At 49.5% G+C, this 19,327-nt stretch overlaps 1 long non-coding RNA gene across 1 annotated transcript; it reads left to right on the top strand.

Moving 5' to 3' along the window:
- Positions 1-202: 202 nt before the first annotated feature.
- Positions 203-6,403, top strand: LOC140680478 (uncharacterized). Its single transcript, XR_012051827.1, has 2 exons — positions 203-544; positions 5,904-6,403. It is a non-coding gene; the product is annotated as an uncharacterized lncRNA (long non-coding RNA).
- Positions 6,404-19,327: the final 12,924 nt, after the last annotated feature.

Genomic DNA, 19,327 nt, shown 5'->3' with positions numbered 1-19,327 from the left:
AGTGTGCCCTAACCCCTGAAATGCCAACCAGGGAGCTGAGACTGGACCTTCATCCCATGGATAGAAGCTCCATGGGGCCCAGCTGGGACCACGGCACCTCGAGGTGTTCTGGGAGAGCCCTCGCTTTTCTCAAACATCGCCTGCTCAAGGGGGAAGGAGCACCTTGGCTCCTGTCAGCTGATTTTCAGATTTCTGAGGAAACCTGGCTTCCTGACAACTTGGCTTCAAGTGCTTATTATATGTAACACATAACCTCTTTAATATTACACATGGTATGTTTAACTGCTTAATTTACTCTGGGAAGTATTGCCAAGTGCAGCTATTCTGTTGACATATCATTTGCATGATAAACTGGTATATTTTAAGCCACAAATAGGATGTGTCTGTGAACTATCTGTCTGCACTTTTACAAGCTACAGCACTACAGCAGCTCCTTGAATCAGAGAATGGAGCCTCACATTGTGCCTGGGGAGGGAATGAACGATCCTTTCTTCCAGAAGAGAGCAGAGACTCATGGCTGGTCTCCATCAGGGAGCCAGATCAGGTAGGTCTGACTAAATCCTTAGGTAGATATTTGCTTTGGACAAAAAATGGCTTTTTTTCCCCCTTCAGGGCCCTATTCTAGTTTGGCTAAGACTGGAAATGATGTTTCTTCTGCCTAAATGAAGCTGATTCCCCTCTGTTTGCCCAAGCCCCAGAAGTTTCCCTGCAAGAACCTGCAGCTGGTGGCTCTGACCTGGGCAGAGCTGCAGGGGCGTTGCACAGGTCCAGCCACGTCTCCTGGATCCCAGATCATGGGCTGTGTTGGAAGGGACCTCAGAGCTCTCATCCCACCCCTGCCATGGCAGGGACCTCCAGTATCCCAGGCTGCTCCAAGCTCCATCCAGCCTGGCCTTGGACACCTCCAGGGCTCCAGGCCAGCCACAGCTGCTCTGGGCAGCCTGTGCCTCATTCCCATCTATCCCTCGGCCTCCCAAGACTCTTTCCTCTCTCTCCATCCATCTGTGGGTCTGTCTGCATCCTCTCCCACCTCTCAGAGCTGGCAGACCCTGCCCTGGTGTTCCTCAGCTGCTCCCTCAGTGCCCCATGGGAGGTGTCACCTCCAGCAGTGTCACACCAGCCTGGTGGTCACACAGTGCCACAAGAGGCTCCGAGGCCTTTGGACACTCCAGGCTGACATCTCAAAAGTCTAATTTGACATGTTTCCAGCAGGGGAAGCATTTATTGCATTAGATAAGTTGATGCAGCTCCCAGGTTGGGAATTGCACTTATTTGCCATAATAATGGTGTAAAGTCATCTTCCTTTTATTGTGTTATCTCCTTTAATCAGGCAGAGACGCTCCCCTTTGATTTCATTTTAATCAAAGGCTCAAGCATCACTTATCTGAAGACTAATGACTCAACTCCATGAGAGGAGAAACTTTGAAGAGCTTCAGTTGAGCTGGGAGGAGTTAAAAAAAGACGGTTTATTTGAAACTTTTCCCCCCTTTTTAACATGTGTGGTTATTCCCTCTTATGTCAGCTGCAGTTTTGTGTGTCTGGGAGCAAGGGCAAACCAAATCTTGCTGCTTTTCCTGAACATGGAGCACTTAGGAATGTGGCTCAGGAAATGGGACACACTTTCACATGAAGGATATTCCCATTGGTGTGGTCAAGACTGTTCTTATCTATAGACAAAAGTGCCAGATTTCCTGAATATTTTTCCTTGTTTGATGAGAAGATTTGACAGATATTTATCTTGGAATGAACACTTTTACCTTCAAATGCAGTTTCTAACAAGAAAAGATATTTTTGGCTGAAACCAGAAAATCTTGTGAAAGCCCTCAAAACTCGTAAAATTCCCTCAAAGAGTGTAGAAAAGGAATTCAGGTGAGGTTTGTAAATGGAAGCTTTCTGGGGAGGATTTCTGCATGGAAATAGCTGATTGTCTAAGTTGGAATTGGGCTGCATTGCCTTGGATTTCTTCGAGGGCAAATCCCCTGGAGCTCCTGGATCAGAGAGTGTCTCTTTCCAGCTGGCACAAAGGCTCTGCTGGGAATTTGCTCTGGTACAGCAGTCTGGAGGTCAGGATTGTCCAAAGGAGATGCCCAGTTTGCCAGGTAGTGTTCCCAGCTGCCAGGACCTGGCAGGGCTCCAGCAACCCAGCCGGTTTGGGGTGCCTTGGCTGCACCAAGCCAAAGTGACTCCTCCAAAATTGCAAGTGCTGCTTGAGTGCCTTCCTGGGCAGAGCAGAGTTTCCCGCTGGCAGCAAACACATCACCCCTACCCTCCAGCCAGGAAAATCAGTGCATGGGATCAGGGTATTGAGGATCAAAATACTGGAAGGGAGCTGGAGGTTTCCAAGGCTCTGTAGAAGCCAAAGTGGGGATCCCAAGGCTTTGGGGGGATGGTTGGGCTGCCACATTGCCTGTCCCTGCAGGGCCTCCTGCCTGAGGAGCCCAGATCTGCCCATGGGGATTTTCTGGAAGTCATTTCCCGCAGCTCTGCACAACCACCACAGAACACCTGTCCAGGGGCACTCGGGGCTCCGTGGGAAGCAGGAATGAGCATTAATCCTTTGCCAGGCTGCTCCTGAGAGCCATGGTTTTCACACTTGCTCTGTTGGGAGACCTCCTGAGCATGAGCTGGATGGAAATCCCACTCAGGGCACAGTGCTCAAGGCCAAAACTCCCAGGGTGTCACTGCTGCAGCTTTGGTGGCTTCTTCCCGAGGTTCCTTCCTGTGGGTTCCTTTCACTGGGAGAACAGGGACTGCTCTTCCTTTTATGCTGGAGCTGTTGCTTTGTGCACAGAGGGGAAGAAATAAGAGAGATGTTGAAAAAGATCCAGTTGTGTTGTGTTTTTAGCCATTTCCAGCAGGCACTTGGCTTATTCGTGTGTCACCATCTTGTGCCACCACTGGGCCTGCTGGAGCAGAGCCTGGGCCTCCCTGCAGGTACACTGATAGATCCTGTCCTTTGTTCAGCAGTGACACTGATGGTGTGACACTATGGGATGTATCCCAGGTGTTCAATACACCCGAGTGATGCTGTGTTTGTGCCAGGGCCTCACCAGCAGGGTCCAGGGCAAGGGGGATTCCCTTCAAAGCTACATCTGAGCCATAGTTGCTTTAAAAAGTGGTTTCAATAAGTCTGTAACTGCTCTGGGACTGCCTGTGTGCATTTGCAGTGGGGTCTGTCCTTATTTCACTGTGGGTTTGCAGATTCTCCTCTCTCTGTGCACACTGCAGTGAGAAGCTCTTGCTTCACATCTTGGTGCTCCAAACTTTAGCCTGGGGACTCCCATCTCCTCTCCAGAAGTGTCTGCAGTTTAGAGATGATTTAGGGCTGCTGGCAAGTCAGAACCAGTGGGGGCTGCCGGGATGGAGACGGGGCTGGCTGATTTGCCATCCTGATAAGCAGGAGCTGAGCACACCCAGCAAGGCCAGATGGCTGCAGCATTATCTGTCACCGCGGATCTCAGAGCAGACGGATGCTACATACATAAACATCTCCCAAGCGTGGTTATTATTGATGCAATTACTATTAATACTATTTGTAAGTGTTCTGTGAACCCAAACACAGCGCTGGGCTAAGGAACACAAAGCACAGTCAGCGTGGTTGCTGGGCTGCTAATTAAGGGTAACTGTCAGTAACACTATCTGCCATTAGAGCTAATGATGCAATGGCAACACATCTTGATTTCCAAGGGAAAGGGTTGGGGTGATGAGTCCGAGCCCAGGGAAAGCTGAGGGAGTTGGAGAGGATGCCCAGCTTCAGAGAAAATTAGAAGTCTTAGAAGACTAAAAACCAGGGACATGAATGAACCATGGGCCTTGGGAGAAGCACTTTGGACCTGTAGCTGTTTTGGAGCATCTCAGCTCCGTGTCTGACTCGGGCTTTGCAGCTTTCTGAGCTCTGAATTCAAGGTGGCTGGAGCATCTGGGCCAGGGCATTTTGAACTGTATGGTTTGTGCCTTAGAGCCAAAGGAAAAGCTTTAATTGTGGGATCTCAGACCTGCTAGTTCTCTGCTCTCTCATTTCAACTCTGCTCCTGACCTGCTGTGTGTCTTTCCAGAAATCTGTGCCTTCATCTGTCTTGTCTATTTTTACTGCAGGGTGTTTTGAGCAGGGACTTTGCTATGTGTCTGCAGCTCAAAGCACAAGAAGGGGCTGGGGCTGGTCAGGACCTCTGGATCCTGTGACAACGCTGGTCAGGAGTGACTGGAGAGGCTGGTCAGGAGTGACTGGGGATGCTGATTGGAGCTCAGGTGCTCCAGTGGCAGGATTTCTGTGTCCTGACCTGAGACTGGCTCATGTTCAAGCCTTTCCACAGCCTGCTGTTTTCCTTTGAGCTTGTGCATCATGAGATGATTTGTTTGGGTATTTTTCTCCATAAGGATTATGGAGAGAGCTGGAGGTGTATAAATGTGTCTGACTTTCTTGTGTCTATGTCAGGGTGAGTGAAACTCAACCAGAATCTGGCTCTGAGAAAAGGGCCCATTTCCCCCTCTGGGTAGTAAAAGGAATACTCTCAGTTTGGAAGCCCCTAAATCTTCCCAGTATTCAGTTCCCTTCCCTGGAAGGTTGTACAGCCCTGGGAGAGCTGGAGGAGCTGTCATCCCTGAGGTATTCAGAGGCTCTCTGAACAAGATTCTGGGATGACAGTGAAGTCTTCTCAGGAGGGCTAGAGACCTCCAGACGTTCTTTAAACCCCAGATTCTCTGACATTTGTAAAAACCCCTTTATGTATGTACCTGAATCTTAGATCATTTACATACCTAAAAAAATCAGGCCTAGATATTTCTGCTCCAGAAAATCCTCTTTGCAAAACCTGGGCTGGCCTAAGAATGGCTTTAGAAAATATTTCCCATCTATCTCTGTCAAACACAATGAGGGAGTCAGTGGTTCCTGCCTGATACAACAACATGGAAAGATTCATGGCATGTGTTTTACCCCCCAAAGAATTTCTTGGCTTCCCAGTGCTTTGTTAATGTGCATTGATTATGTTTACTGCGCCGTTAGAAAGTCATTTAGGGATTTATTGGGCTGGCTTTAAATACTGAAAGTGAGTCATTACCCTGACCCACTTGTGCCTGAGCCTAAAGCGAGTAAAAGAGGGTGAAACTTTGCCCCAGTGGTGAAAACCTTCCCAGGAAACTCGGTTTTGAGGACAACAAATGAAAAAGAGCCTGCAAAGGCACATCACTGCAAGTGGAATGCCTTCAATCCCTCTCCCATCCCCCTCAATCAGAGATAATAACAGGATAGCAACAGGAATTCCAACCGGATGGTGCAGAGAGCTGGAGAACAAATCCAGCCATGCAGGCAAAGCCTGGCTCTCCCTGCCAGCGACAGGAGCGAGGGATTTCTCACTGAGGGATTCCACTGGGGATCAATGGGACTTGGCTCCCTGCCTCCTGTCATAAATCTGAACGTCTCTTCTCAGATCCAGACGATTATGGGTGAGACACGTTGGCAGTTTCCCTTCAAACAGAAGGGAGATGATGGAGTTTTCCTTAGAATTTAGGATTTGGCTCAACTGGAATTGCAGGATGGGCCATAAGCCAAGGAAAATGTGAACCCATTCTGGAAGGACCATTCATGTTTGTGTGGGTTTTTAAAATTGCATTGCTTCAAAGCCATGCTGATAACAGGAACAATAATGATGGTAAGACCCTGAGATGTGCACAGCCAGTTTGGTTCCTCCCAGCTCACAGTCCAAGCTGGGATATTTGGCTCCTCCTCCGACAGCTCCCAGTGGTCTGGGGATGAACTCTGTGGTTATGCTCTGAATACAAGCCAACCTTAACAATTCCATTTACTTTTACATTCAGAATTGCTGGTTTTGGAGAAGGTGGAGCCCCCATTTTTCACTTGTGGATCTTCTGTTCATTGTGCAGTTTTTTCTTTCTCTCTCCCACAGCCAATTCTCCCTCCAGGAGATCTCTGCTGTTCATGGCCACTGAGTGTCCCTGCATGGCTGAGAAAATTCCATCATCCATGGGGAGATGCTGCGCCCAGGGGAAGAGCCGAGCATTCCTACCTGGATCCAATCTGACCTGGGAACAGCACAGCAGCCTTTGTCCCCTGCATTCCCAGAGGAGCAGCTTTCTTCCCCACTGCATTCCCAGAGGAGCAGCTTTCTCCCCACTGCATTCCCAGAGGAGCCCAGGCCCATCTCCCCCAGCCCTGGAGCTCCAGAGGAAAACTCCCCCCTTGTGCAGGATCCTGCTCCAGCAGAAGCACAGCTGGCACTGCAGGAGGGCTGAGCCACCCTGGGATGGGGCTGCTGCCACCTCCCTGCCCCACAGGCTGCCAGGGCCTGCTCTGACTCTGGCAGTGTTGTCAGTGTTGTTTTGTATTACTGCATTTTTAAATTTTATTTTAATTTTTTTTCCTAATAAAGAACTTCATATCCCCATATCTTTGCCTGACAGCTCTTAATTTCAAAATTATAATAATTTGGAAGGAGAGGGTTTACATTTTTCATTTCAAGAGAGGCTCCTGCCTTCCTTAGCAGACACATGTCTGTTCAAACCAAGACAATGTGGCATGAAATCCTGCAAACCTGGACAGGCTGAGCTGAGCTGAGCTGAGCAAGTCCAGCACTGTCATGGATTGCTTGGATGGCGCCTCAGTCCCTGAGCCAGCACAGGTTTGGTGGCAGCTCTGCTGTAATCAGGCCAGCTGATGATCTGCTCTGACTTACAGCACTTGGCTACAGCCCCCTTTTTCCACCAGTGGGCTTGGAAGTGCTCTGGCTTTGCTATCCAAAATGCACATTTTTGCCAGGAGAAAACTCTCCACAAAGGACTCAATGAAGTCCTGTCGCCCCATCGCTCTGGGCTGCAGGGGTTGCCCTTAATTTCTCACCCCACAGAGACCTGGGCTGCCTCCAAGAACGAGGTGAACCAAAGGAGATTTGCAGGAAAAGCAAAAGGCAAGTCTAATTGAGCTTTTCTAATGAAAAACAGGGAAAAAAATGAAGCAGAAAAAGAAAAAAATAATCTAAACTTCATTAAAGAAGTTTACACCAAGCTAGCAGTGTGAGAGGAAGCCCTAAACTTTAAGAGCTCTGGACCCCTCAGGTCTCTTTACCCTGAGGTCCTGCAGGTGAGCAGCACACCTGTCCCCAGCTCAGGGTGGTTTTGGGCACCATTGGAGCAGGTCTGACCCACCCCTGGAGGGCAACAGCCACTCCTGTCACCTTGGAAGAATGTGAGGAGAAAAAGGAGTTCCTTGTTCTGCAGGGATGAGTTCAGGATGGCTGTGAGGAAAAGGCACTTGCTGGTGATAAATCAGCTTTCAGCCTTTCACAGGGGGTTATGCTGCAGGCTGGTCCTTCCTGAGGCAAAAGCTGTGGCTGTGCACAGATGTTTCCACCCCTCCTTCCATCCCATCTGAGCAAACAGCCCCTCCTGGAGGCACAGAGGGACATGGGACAGAGGGAGGGGCAGCCCAGGGTTTACCAGGGCTGGTGCTGAGCTCAGGGAGGCTCCAGGCCAGGTTTTGCTCAGCTGCTGGAGTTCAGCATCACCCCATCAGTGCCAGGGACACAGCCTGGACTGGGCCAGCCCTGGGGATTGCAGCTCCCAAGGCTCTGCCCAGGCACCAGCAGTGAGCTCCGCATTTCTGGAGCTGGGAATTCTGCACCTGGTTTGGTGCACTCGACTCAGGGCTGAATTTTGGTGTGATGACACCTTAAACCAGATGCTGCCATCTGGGGAGGATCAGGGGATACATTGGATTGGAACAAGATTTTTCAGGCAAACATCCTTGCTCTACTGGGTTTCTGTAAAACTGGAGATTTCTGCAAAGTATCTCCCCCTGCAAGTGTTTGAAGTGTACATTTATTTGAGGAAGTAAGAACAAAATATTTCCCTCCAGGCTGATGTTAAACTGTTTTGTCTGAGTTGCCTCAGGTGGAGATTTTGGGGTAAAAATTGTCACCTGAAAGGTTTCTGACAGAAAAATCAGAACAGATTTAGTCAAAGTATTTTGCAAATCCACGTTGAATTGTGACAATGAACAAAGGAACCTCTGCACAACACCTGGCGTTCTGCCTTTCAACAGCCTTAAATTGAAATGAGTCTTAATTCAAAGAAGTTCTTTTTTTAGACACTTAATTCCCTTTCACTCAAAACACACACTTGTATTAAAAGAAAAGATTTTCAGCCTAAAGAATAGATTTTATTCCTGTCTAATGCTTTTTTCATGATTATTTTTATTTTCTGCAGTCAAATGAGAACTTGGGTATTTATGTACCCCAAGAGAGATGCTCAGAACCACAATGTCCTCAAGGTAAGTTGGACTATTTTTCCTCTGTGGCTTCTGGGGTGCCACCCCTAGCCTTGGTGGCTGTCCCCCAGCTCCCCCAGCAGTGTGGGCAGAGGTGGGTTGATGCTGTGCCAAACGAGTTGTTTTGGCACATTCAAATTGAAATTGCACAGGATTCTGGTTCTCCTGTTATTTTTTTTCCCTACGTGTTTTGAATTTTTCATCCTCGTTTGGGACAAGCAAATGTCAAATCAGCAGTCTGGTGTTTTTATCAGCTCCCATCTCTCTGAGGCACTGTGAGGATGCTCTGGCTTTCTCCCTGTGCCCCCCACACTCATCAGACCGGGGCTCTTTGCTCTGCTCCGTCGTAGTGATGGCATCGTTACTCCCGGGAGGGCTTATCCACCCTCTTTATCTCTCCCACAGCCAATCCTCCCTCCAGGAGATCTCTGCTGTTCATGGCCACTGAGTGTCCCTGCATGGCTGAGAAAATTCCATCATCCATGGGGAGATGCTGCGCCCAGGGGAGGAGCCGAGCATTCCTACCTGGATACAATCTGACCTGGGAACAGCACAGCAGCCTTTGCCCCCTGCATTCCCAGAGGAGCAGCTTTCTTCCCACTGCATTCCCAGAGGAGCAGCTTTCTTCCCACTGCATTCCCAGAGGAGCAGCTTTCTTCCCCCTGCATTCCCAGAGGAGCAGCTTTCTTCCCCCTGCATTCCCAGAGGAGCAGCTTTCTTCCCCACTGCATTCCCAGAGGAGCCCAGGCCCATCTCCCCCAGCCCTGGAGCTCCAGAGGAAAACTGCCCCCTTCTACAGCCTGGAAATCACCTGCTGTTCCCTCACTTACAGAAGGCAGCTGCTCTGCAAGCTTCTCCCAGCCCAGGGCTGGCAGCTCAGCCTGCCAGGACTGCCCCACTGGCACCTGCTCCCACCTCATCTGCCACACCTGGAAATGGGGGAAGGCACTGCCCAAGCAAACCCCACTGAAAGGCCAGCAGGGAGAGGGAATGAAGAATTGGACAGGTCTTTCTCATGTGGCTTGAACTGGTCCTTGCCATAGCAGGGGGGAGGGGGGGGACGACACAAAAACAGCATGAGAAAGTGGGGGCTGTCCAGCCCAGAGAAAAGAAGGTTGTGTGGAGACCTCAGAGGCCCTTCCAGGATCTGAAGGGGCTTCTGGGAAGCTGGAGAGGGAATGTTCATCAGGAACTGGAGTGACAGGACAGGGGGAATGGGTTCAGACTGACAGGGAAGTTTAGGTTAGAAGTTCTGTCGGAATCTGTGGGTATTGGTGATTCCGAGATTGTAGAAAGTCTCTGTCTTTCTGCCCCGTTGCCAAAGAAGAAGCCATAGTTCGTCTGTGCTGGTTTCAAGGTTGTTTATTTTTGCTTATCTATAACAAGTTCTGCTGCCCTGCCGCAGGTCTGTCCTGCAGGGCAGTGTGTGGGGCTCTGCCCCTCAGTGGGATGGTACAAACATTATATACAAGAAATTACGTGTACTATATTTACAATAATGTGCCAATATCTATCATCTACGATGAACAGTGTGTCCCTAGCCTAAACCAATAGAAAAATGCCAACATCACCAAGAACATGGAGGTAAGGAAGAAGAAGGAGGAAGAACAGGTTCAGGCCCATTTTCCTCCATCTTAGAACTCCTGACCCCCCTGTACAAAGTAAAACCCCCCTGTACAGGTGTTAAAACCCCCCTGTACAATACTAAAAAATTTTACCCTCTAATTTGTGACTACTTTTACTATATCATCTAACCCTCTGTGACTGCTTGTTCCACCTTCAAAGTTGGTAATTCATTCCATGGTTCAGACTCAAGATCACAGCTGTTTTCAGCTGCTTGCCGGGGTCTAAAATGCTTCTGACCAAGGCCTGGAACCTCTAAAAATGTCTGAGGGACATTTTGAGTTCCGACAAAGTTCCTCCCGGTGAAGGTGGGGAGGCCTTGGCACAGGGTACCCAGAGCAGCTGTGGCTGCCCTGGATCCCTGGAAATTCTCAAGGCTGGACACTGGGACTTGGAACAGCTTGGGACTGGAAGCAGTAGTGGAAGATGTCCCTGCCCATACGACAGGATGAGCTTTAAGGTCCCTCCCAACCCCAAACCACTCCTGGATTCTGTGATTGTATGAAAGCCCCCAGCTCACTGCAAAGGACAGCCAACTCATTTCTTCCAAAAAACTTTCTACACATTTACCTCTGGCCCCAGTCAAACATAGATGCTTGAAAAGGCCACACTACAGCATTACATTCCCCAAATTCATTTCTGTTCCAGCTGGGAGCAGGTAGCCGTGGGCAGGAAGCTGCCTGACCTGAATTTCCATTCTCCCTTGACTGGGGAGTTTTGCTCTGCTGATGCCTAATTACATCCAGGCCAGCGTTATTGATGGAGCTGGGCTCCAATCTCAGCTTCTAAATAAAGCCATGTGCGTGGTGTGGGGGAAGAGGAATGAGTGGCCACTGCCCCATTAACGCCGTGTTGGGACGTAATGAGTCCAAGAGGAATCCTGCATTCTGCTGCTTGGCAGAGTGGACCTGCTTGGAACAGTGGTTTATCGAGCTGCATTTTTCCCTCCTCTTTTTAAAGTTACTAAATATTTTATGAACATCTGTAGGGCAAAACATTCGCTTCCCTCTCCACCAGCCCTCGATAACTGCTTTTACTGTGCATTAAATTCTTTATGGGTGTAATTGTGAAACCTTCAGAGGTGCTTCCAGGGCACTCTTTGTCAGTGTCCCCTCCACGTGGTGACAGCCAGACTGGGATCAGTGGCTCAGTGCTGTGCCTCTCCCTTTGTGTTACAGGTGGCAATGATGGGGACCAGGTTCAGTGCAAATACAGCCAAACCCCTGTTCCAGCCCTGCCCTGCCTGCGGGCCGGCAGTGAGAGGCAGGGAAGGATGTGGTGGCTGCTGGATGTGAGCGCTGTGTGCTCGGGAAAGGGTTCCTTTGGAGGGGCAGCAATGCCGGGAGTGATGGATGCGCACAGCGATGACTCCTGACACATCTGCAAGTGCCAGAGCCCTGGGGAGAGCCTAGCTGGGCTGCCTGGGGTGCTCTGCTGCCTCCTGAACGAGTCCAAACCTGGCAGTGATGTAGAAGGGAGGGAGGCAGGGCAGGGATTTCTGGTTGTGACCCCCGTGTCTGTGGGGCTGTTTTGGCACTCCACAAGGAGCCCTGGGTTCCCTGCTTTGCCTTTGAGGTGTTTATAATCCACTGTGCTCTGCTCTGGGATTCAAGGGGAGGGAATGCATGTGTGATGGAGAAATAGACCAGGACAAATGGAAATGCCAACATCTGCCTTTAATTCTGGATGATAACTTGTTTTATTGCTCACATCTCTCTGATTTCCCTTTCCAGCTTCAGGGATACATGGCAGGCAGGAGCAGCCAGGGAAAGAGGAGCTCCCAGGGAATGCTGAGAGAACACGGCAGCGTGCAGAATGGTTTTAAAATTATATAAACAGAGGTATCCACACTGGAGATGTCATCCTAGGATTTGCTCCATTTCTGTCCAGTACTGAGAGTGACATGGACCAAACCCCATGTCCCGCTGCTTCCACAGGGACCCTGCTGGGAAAGGGGAGTCACAAAAGGACCTGAGCCTGCAGGGAAGGGTCCAGGCCCCAACTTGTGGGCTTTGCCTTCTCGTGGGTGTTGTACCCCAAGTCTGGCACTGGAATTTGGTGAGGAAGAGCAGAGCTGGGAAAGCCAATTTGCTGAGGGGGACCCCGGCTGCTTCTTGTATCTGGCAAAACCTCCCACAGCACCTCAGGGGAGACACAAGCTTGAAATCTTAATTAAAAAGCAGAAAACAGGGTTTCATGCAAGGCTGATACTGTGATTCTCTTCCCTTTATGGACAATTCTTATGCAATCTCCTACTGTGTCTGTGGAATTGCTAATTTAAAGGAAGTTACAGATCTGTGCAGTGCAGGGCCTGTGTCAGCAGTGTTTAACATCAGGAGACCGAGGTGTGTGCTGATCCCTTTCATTGTTAGGAACTTTCTTTTTATTTCTTGCAATCCTTCCTTTCTTGTCATCCACTCCAGAAAACACCAGAAGGAACATTGCCACCACCTGGGGTGTGTGGAGAGAGCGCCAATAAACCAAAGTGTCACCGTTCAGCACTAAAACTCTGTTCATGGCCCGACAGTGACAAGGTCTGGATCAGCAGGGGATGTCACGTGTGGGCTTCCCAATCTTCACTTCTCCTCTTGAAATTTTCAGGGGCAACAGCACAGTGTTCTTGCATGAGCATCTCTAACCACGGAGGCTGAAAACAGGATTTGAGAGACCTGTGGTCTATGTTTGACTTGATCCAGGCCTGATGGAAATTTTGGAAAGCCAGACTGACATTATCTAATCAGAGCCAGTCCATAACCAGCCAGATGGGACAGAGCTGTCCCACCTCCGGCTGAAAATGAATCAGGCCTCTGGAGAGGGTTGGCTTTCTCTTCATGCCTGATTAGGGAAGTACAAGCTCCTCTCCTGAGGCACAAGTTTGAAAAATGTAATTTAATTCCTTTTTCTTCTCCATCTCTTTAAGACAATAATTTCTTATGTCATGTTAGATGAGGAAACTGATAGTGATGGGAAAATTTATGAGATCTGAAAGTACAAACCTTTAGGACGGTCCTAATAGAAGGACCTTTACTCAGAATTAGGGAGCTTTTAGGGATACCTTGTGGAGATGGATGACCCCAGGGGGATCCATTTGGGAGTCCCGTGGGTACCCGGGCCCTGCCCCACACCAGATTTTGGCCAGGCATGACTTGCACTTCCTGGCAGAGATTCAAGAAAGATTAGAGTCCAGACTGGTGCCAGCAACAGATGAAACCCAAGGTAATTTTTTCTGTGTCCTTGTGGAGGAAGGACAATGCCTGATCCAATTGTGAAACTCATGGCAGGGCCAGGGGAGACCAAACACAGAGATGGGTTTGGAAAATCATTAGAGAAATGTGGCCAGAAAAGGGCCATCAAGGGCTTTTAAACACAACTTACTCACAGCTCCATCTGGCTCAGGAAGGCCTGATCTGCAAATGGCTAGAACTGGGAATGGTTTATAGCCTGTCCTGTTCCTGTGCCAGCCCTCCAGGAGATTGGCTTTGATGGACTTTTGATCTGATCCAGGAAGTTCTTCTTATACCCTTATCACAACTGGCTGCTGAGAAATGATAAGAGTTTGATCAAAATGGGAACTGGAAGGAAATTCAGGTTGGATCTGACTTTGTTGCTAGCTCCTTGCAGGAAGGCAAGGTTCGGACACAATTTAGGTCTTTCCCCTTGTCCCAGAGAGATTAAAACTCCATCCCTGTGACCCGGCTGGGAGGACACAGCCCAGGAGTTTGCAGAGGGTGCAGCTCAGGGCATGGAGGGGAAACCTCCTCCCTTCAGCTCATGGGATGGTGCTGGGGGTTTTCTCTGGAGCTGCTGCTCACAGGGGTCTGGGAGAGCTGGAGCATCTCCAGGCTGCCCAGAGAATGAGAGGACAGGCGTGGGCTGGTGCTGGTGCTCGGCACAGCTGCTCCCAGGCAGAGCAGGCCAGCGAGGAGCTGCTGATGGATGAGTCCATCATCTCACTGAGGCAAGGTTTGCATCTGCCCTAGGGCTCCGGCTGTAAATGAGCCCCTAATGGATTGTGCGCCTAAAACTTCCCTGTAATACAGAAATAGCTGCATCCCCATACAGGGGAAAGGGGGGCAGCAATGGATACACAGAGGGAAGGGATGCTGGAGCCCTGCAGTGGTTAACAGGGAAAGAAAACCCCTCCTGAAACAGCCGGGGCAATACTGAGACTGGTGAGACACTGGGAAATGAGAGATGTGGCCACCCCCTCCCTCGCCCCCAAATTCTGCTTTGCTGCTGTAATAAACATGCCTGAGGTTTCAGTGGCTCCCAGACCTTACCCCAAAGGACCACTACACCTGGGATCAGCAATGCACCTTCCCTGCCCCTATTCCCTGCCCCTGCCACCCTTGTTCCTACATCCCTGGAGCTCAGCACCCCGGTTTGGCTCAGATATGGGATGGGAACAGGCAGTGGCTGTGGCACATGGGAGACCACATCTGTTGCAGCTAGGAGTGTGCTCCTGGTGCTCCCTCCTTCACAGCCCTGCCTGCTCTCCTGCTGGGTTAAACAGAGGCAGACACAGCTCCACTACTTCTCTGGCTCAGCACAGGAGGGCTGGAAATGCTGAACAGCTCTGCAACATTCCTGTGTCAGCAAACAAACAAACAAAGATACAGTATCTGCTCTGTGGGGATGTCAGCACCTCAAAGTTGTCCTTGATTCTGGAGCTCTGGGATAGACTGATCCTGACCATGCAAAGGACCAGGTTTGAGACACCATCACCAGGCTTGGAGAAGGCTGCAGGAGAAGGTAGGAGGTGCTGGGAGGCACCTGGGATAGTGGAAGGTGGACTTGGATGATCTTTAAAGGTCTCTTCCAACTCAAATCATTCTTTCATTCTGTGATTCTCCCTTATCCTGGTAGTACTGCAGAGCAAAAACCCCAATTCTGTTCAATTCAAGCAGGAGAGAAATCCAGGAGCTGATTGCAAACCTGGTCTGGGCAAGAGGAGGGGACCCTGCGATGCAGCAGCTCTGGACTTGCTTCCCAGACCTGTTCCCCTTTCTGCAGCTGAAATCTGCCTTTCAAATGCCAGCCCCTGCAGGTGCAGCAGCTGCCCCTTGGCTGCTCTGCTGGGCCAGGCTCAGCCCTGGCACTCGCCCTGGCCACACCACCCTCCCTTGAGCCAAAACTGGAGTTCAATAGGGAAAAAACTCCTCTGCCTCTCACTGCAGATCACAGGGATGATCCTGGTCTTGTACAAAGGCTGGCAGACATTACCTTGCAAGCAATCTTTTTAATCTGCCAGATGATTCCCTTCCCCTTCCCCTCCATCATTTTTATGGCCCTGCAGCGTGTGCAGGGCCCGGCGTGTCCCGGCAGGAGGTGGAGAACCCAACCCATGAGCGCCTGATTCATCACCACTAATTCCGTTTGCCATTCGCCATAATAACAATAATCAAAATGAATTAATTCGGTATTAGTGGAGAAGGAACATTGGAACTGCACGGGAATGGTGCTGCAATCAAATCAGATACGTATCAATTCAAAGGAAGATACCTTTATCTCTTTAATAGCTTTTTTACCTGCCTGGGACTGCTGTTTATTCTCAAGGACGGGTTCTCATATTAATATAACTTACAGCTGTTCTAAAATGTCTTCTATCTTTCACAGCTTGTTCTAAATATTTTAGCAAACATAAAGTGGGCTTCTTCCTTTCATCCTCCCTTGAGATGAGGCAGAAGATGATAAAAGCCCTAGTTTTCCCCACAGCAAATGTACCTTTTTATAGCTTATTGGGAATCAGGCAAAATGGATCAATTAGATGATCGTGTGGAGCAGCTTCTTGTGTATGGGGTGATAACTCCAGTCCTAGAGGAACAAACTCTCTGGTGTATGGCCAGGGTGTTTATTTAGAAGATATATTTATACAAGGCTAATAGGAAACACCATCAATTTATTATTTACACTGGATAAAGAGCAGCCTAATCAAGGACTTATTGAAAATGGTACTTGGGCCAGATTTAGGGTCTTGTCCAAAACTGGTCCTCCCACCTGAGCCTTTCCCAGCTGCACAGTGACTTGTGGAGATTCCCTGGGGGCTTGGGGAAGGAGGGAGTGGGGACAGGATGCAGGGATTGTCACCTCCCCTGAGATGGGACCTGGGACCTGGAACCTGGGCCAAGATGGGGGACAGGGATGAGGATGCTGCCTCTGTCCTGGGCATGCTGCTGCCTTGGGTCCTTTCAGCCTCTCGTGGCTTTTTCCTGATGCTCCAGGGTGTTTGTAACCAAGCCAACTGCTGGCATTGCCCCATCTCCTCTCAGTTTGTGGGTCCTGTCTCAGGAGCATGCTGTCCTGGTGACGCTGTCCTGGTGACACCCAGCACCCAGAAGAGATTCCCCATCACTGAGAGGTGTGAAGTGCTTCTGCAGTAAAAGGCTTTACTTTCACCCTGGTGCTTTGCAGGGAGGAGACACCAGGTGGGAAGAAGGGCTCTGACCATGTGGAGATGTCAGAGAATGCAGCACCCCCAAGGACAGCTGAGCCAGAGCCCTTCTCTGGGATGACAAGCCTCCTCTGTGGCAGGTGACAAACCCACCTGTACTCCTGGTTTGCCCCCATGCTCTGCAGGAGCCCCTCTAGAGGTTGGCATTAGGTCCCCATGAACTGGCCTGGAGTGTCTCTCCTGCTCCTGAGGCTCCCCATTCCCAGACAGTGACGCAGCTGCTGAAATTCGTCCCGTGCAGCCCCGAGCCATTCCTGGCTCTCGTCTCTATTTTCTTCCCGTCATCCGGAGTCACACATCACGGGTGAAATATGAAAGAAACAAATTAGAATTACCTCGCTGGTGTGACAGAGAGGAGAGCTGTGAGTTGGGGAAGCTGAATGGAATGATAAATCCCATCGCTTAAACCATGTAATGAATTTCCTGGAGATTTGTCTCAGAGTAAAGAAAAGGAGAGAGGAGAAAAATATGAAATTCTCCTCAGATTTTGCAGAAGGGTTGCAGGCAGCTCTGACTGAAAATTGTAAATCTGAAGAGTTCGTGCCTGCAGTGCATCCAAATAAGTTCCCCTTCCTTAATAGTCCTGGGTGCAATTTTCAGTGAAATGTCAAATCTTCTTTTCCTCCACTGGCATTCGGTCTAATAACATTATTTTGTCCAAGAAGCCTGGAGAACTAATGTACTTCAGGAGTAATTCTGCACCTAAATATAGGAAAGAAGATTTTTTGCATTACAAGAAAATATTTTTTGTGCTATAAGGGACTTTTGTGGGGATTGGAACATCCTTTGCCACTGATTTGTTGGGTGACCTTGGATAAATCACTGTCCTCTTTGTGCCTCTCTCCTTCCCTCTCTGAACTTCTCATGGATTTAGGTTTCAAGGTTTTTGGGATACAGACCAATATTTGTTGGATTTTTAGATTTTCAAAAGAGTCCCTAGAAGTGAGATGCAGGTGTGAGCACAGCTCCAGCCAGGGAAGGAAAGATACCATGTCACGGAGCCTTTCCTTGGAGGGTGTGTAGGAAAACAGGCAAGAAACATGAAAAAGTCAGAGTTTTCCTCAAAAGCAGAGGTCAGGAACACACAGACCACACCTGAAGCAACCTCCTTCCCAGGGAGTTCCAATGAAACACAGATTAGTGAATGGAAATCCCAAATGTTGGCACTGGTTCTCTATAATATGTGTCCCAAGGCAGAAGTGAACTTGTCTGAGGGGACATGTGTTCTGAGGGCTGCAAAAAGGACACCCCAGTGCATTTCTACCATGGCTGTTCCTGGAGCAGGAGACTGGGAAACCAACTGAGAACTTGCCAACCCTGGAGAGCTCCTGGCAGGATGAAGATCTCAGTTCACAACATCCAACTCAATAAAAATGGGGTCTCTGTGACATCCAAACTGTTCCATCACTGCCAGCAGCTCCTACCCTCCTTTTCTCACTGGAATATTGAATTTATTTTTTTAAATCCTTATTTTTTCAAGACAAGCCTAAAGGAAAAACCCTGCAAGTTGCCTCCTGTGGGAACGGAGCACAGAACATGAACAAGCTACAAATACATGCCAGGAAAAATCCATAAAAAGTAATATTCCCTGAGGCAAAAGGAGCGTATTCTCTGTGTTCAGACCATGCTGTCTCACCTCACTGCTGTTTTCATTCAGAACAGGGTGTTGGCTGTCCTGGCCATACCCAGCCTGAAGGGTGCGCAGAGACGCAGTAGATTCTAAAGGAATTCTAAGGATTCTCTGCAAAAACAGCATTTCATTATTACCAAAAAAAAGAGGCAGAGATTATTCTTACAAATTAGCCCCTCAGGTGACTGGTGCAGCATCACCTGGCCAGGTGTCACCAAAGACAGGAAAGATTTTAGGGGGTTTCTGATTGCAGCATCCCCTCCTGCTGTCTCTGCATGAGAGATCTCCTCTTTGATTCTCAGACTGCTCCAGGAGAGGCTCAGGGTGGACAGCAACAGGAATTTCTCCATGGAAAGGGTGGCCAGGTCTGAGCAGGGGCTGCCCAGGGAGCTTTGGAGTGCCCATCCCTGGAGGTGTCCAAGGAACAACTGGTGGTGGCACTCTGAGCTCTGGGCTGGGAACAAGGTAGGGATTGGGCACAGATTGGTTGTGGAGAGCTTTTTCAACCTCAATAATTTTGAGATTCTGTGATTCCATCTCCCACCAGGTGCCATCTGCCTCTCTGTCCCTGCTCCCAGCCAACACTCCAAGCGCATCCATCCCTCCATCCCTCCATCCATCCCCCATCCATCCATCCATCCATCATTCATCCATCCATCCATCCATCCATCCATCCATCCATCCATCATTCATCCATCCATCCATCCATCCATCCATCCATCCATCCATCCATCCATCCATCCATCCATCCATCATTCATCCATCCATCCATCCATCCATCCATCCATCCATCCATCCATCCCCCATCCATCCATCCATCCATCCATCCACCCATCCATCCATCCGTCCATCATCCATCCATCCATCCATCCACCACCCATCCATCCATCATCCATCCATCCATCCATCCATCCATCCATCCATCCATCCATCCATCCATCATCCATCCATCCATCCATCCATCCACCACCCATCCATCCATCATCCATCCATCCATCCCTCCATCCATCATCCCCCATCCATCCATCCATCCATCCATCCATCCATCCATCCATCCATCCATCCATCCATCCATCATTCATCCTCCATCCATCCATCATTCATCCATCCATCCATCCATCATTCATCCATCCATCCATCCATCCATCCATCCATCCATCCATCCATCCATCCATCATTCATCCATCCATCCATCCATCCATCATTCATCCATCCATCCATCCATCCATCCATCCATCCATCCATCATTCATCCATCCATCCATCCATCATTCATCCATCCATCCATCCATCATTCATCCATCCATCCATCCATCCATCCATCCCCCATCCATCCATCCATCCAT

This window comes from Taeniopygia guttata, chromosome 23, assembly GCF_048771995.1.
Source record: "Taeniopygia guttata chromosome 23, bTaeGut7.mat, whole genome shotgun sequence".
Taxonomy (NCBI): Eukaryota; Metazoa; Chordata; class Aves; order Passeriformes; family Estrildidae; genus Taeniopygia; species Taeniopygia guttata.
The sequence above is the reverse complement of the archived record's forward strand: the minus strand, read 5'-3'. Positions and strand labels throughout refer to the sequence as shown.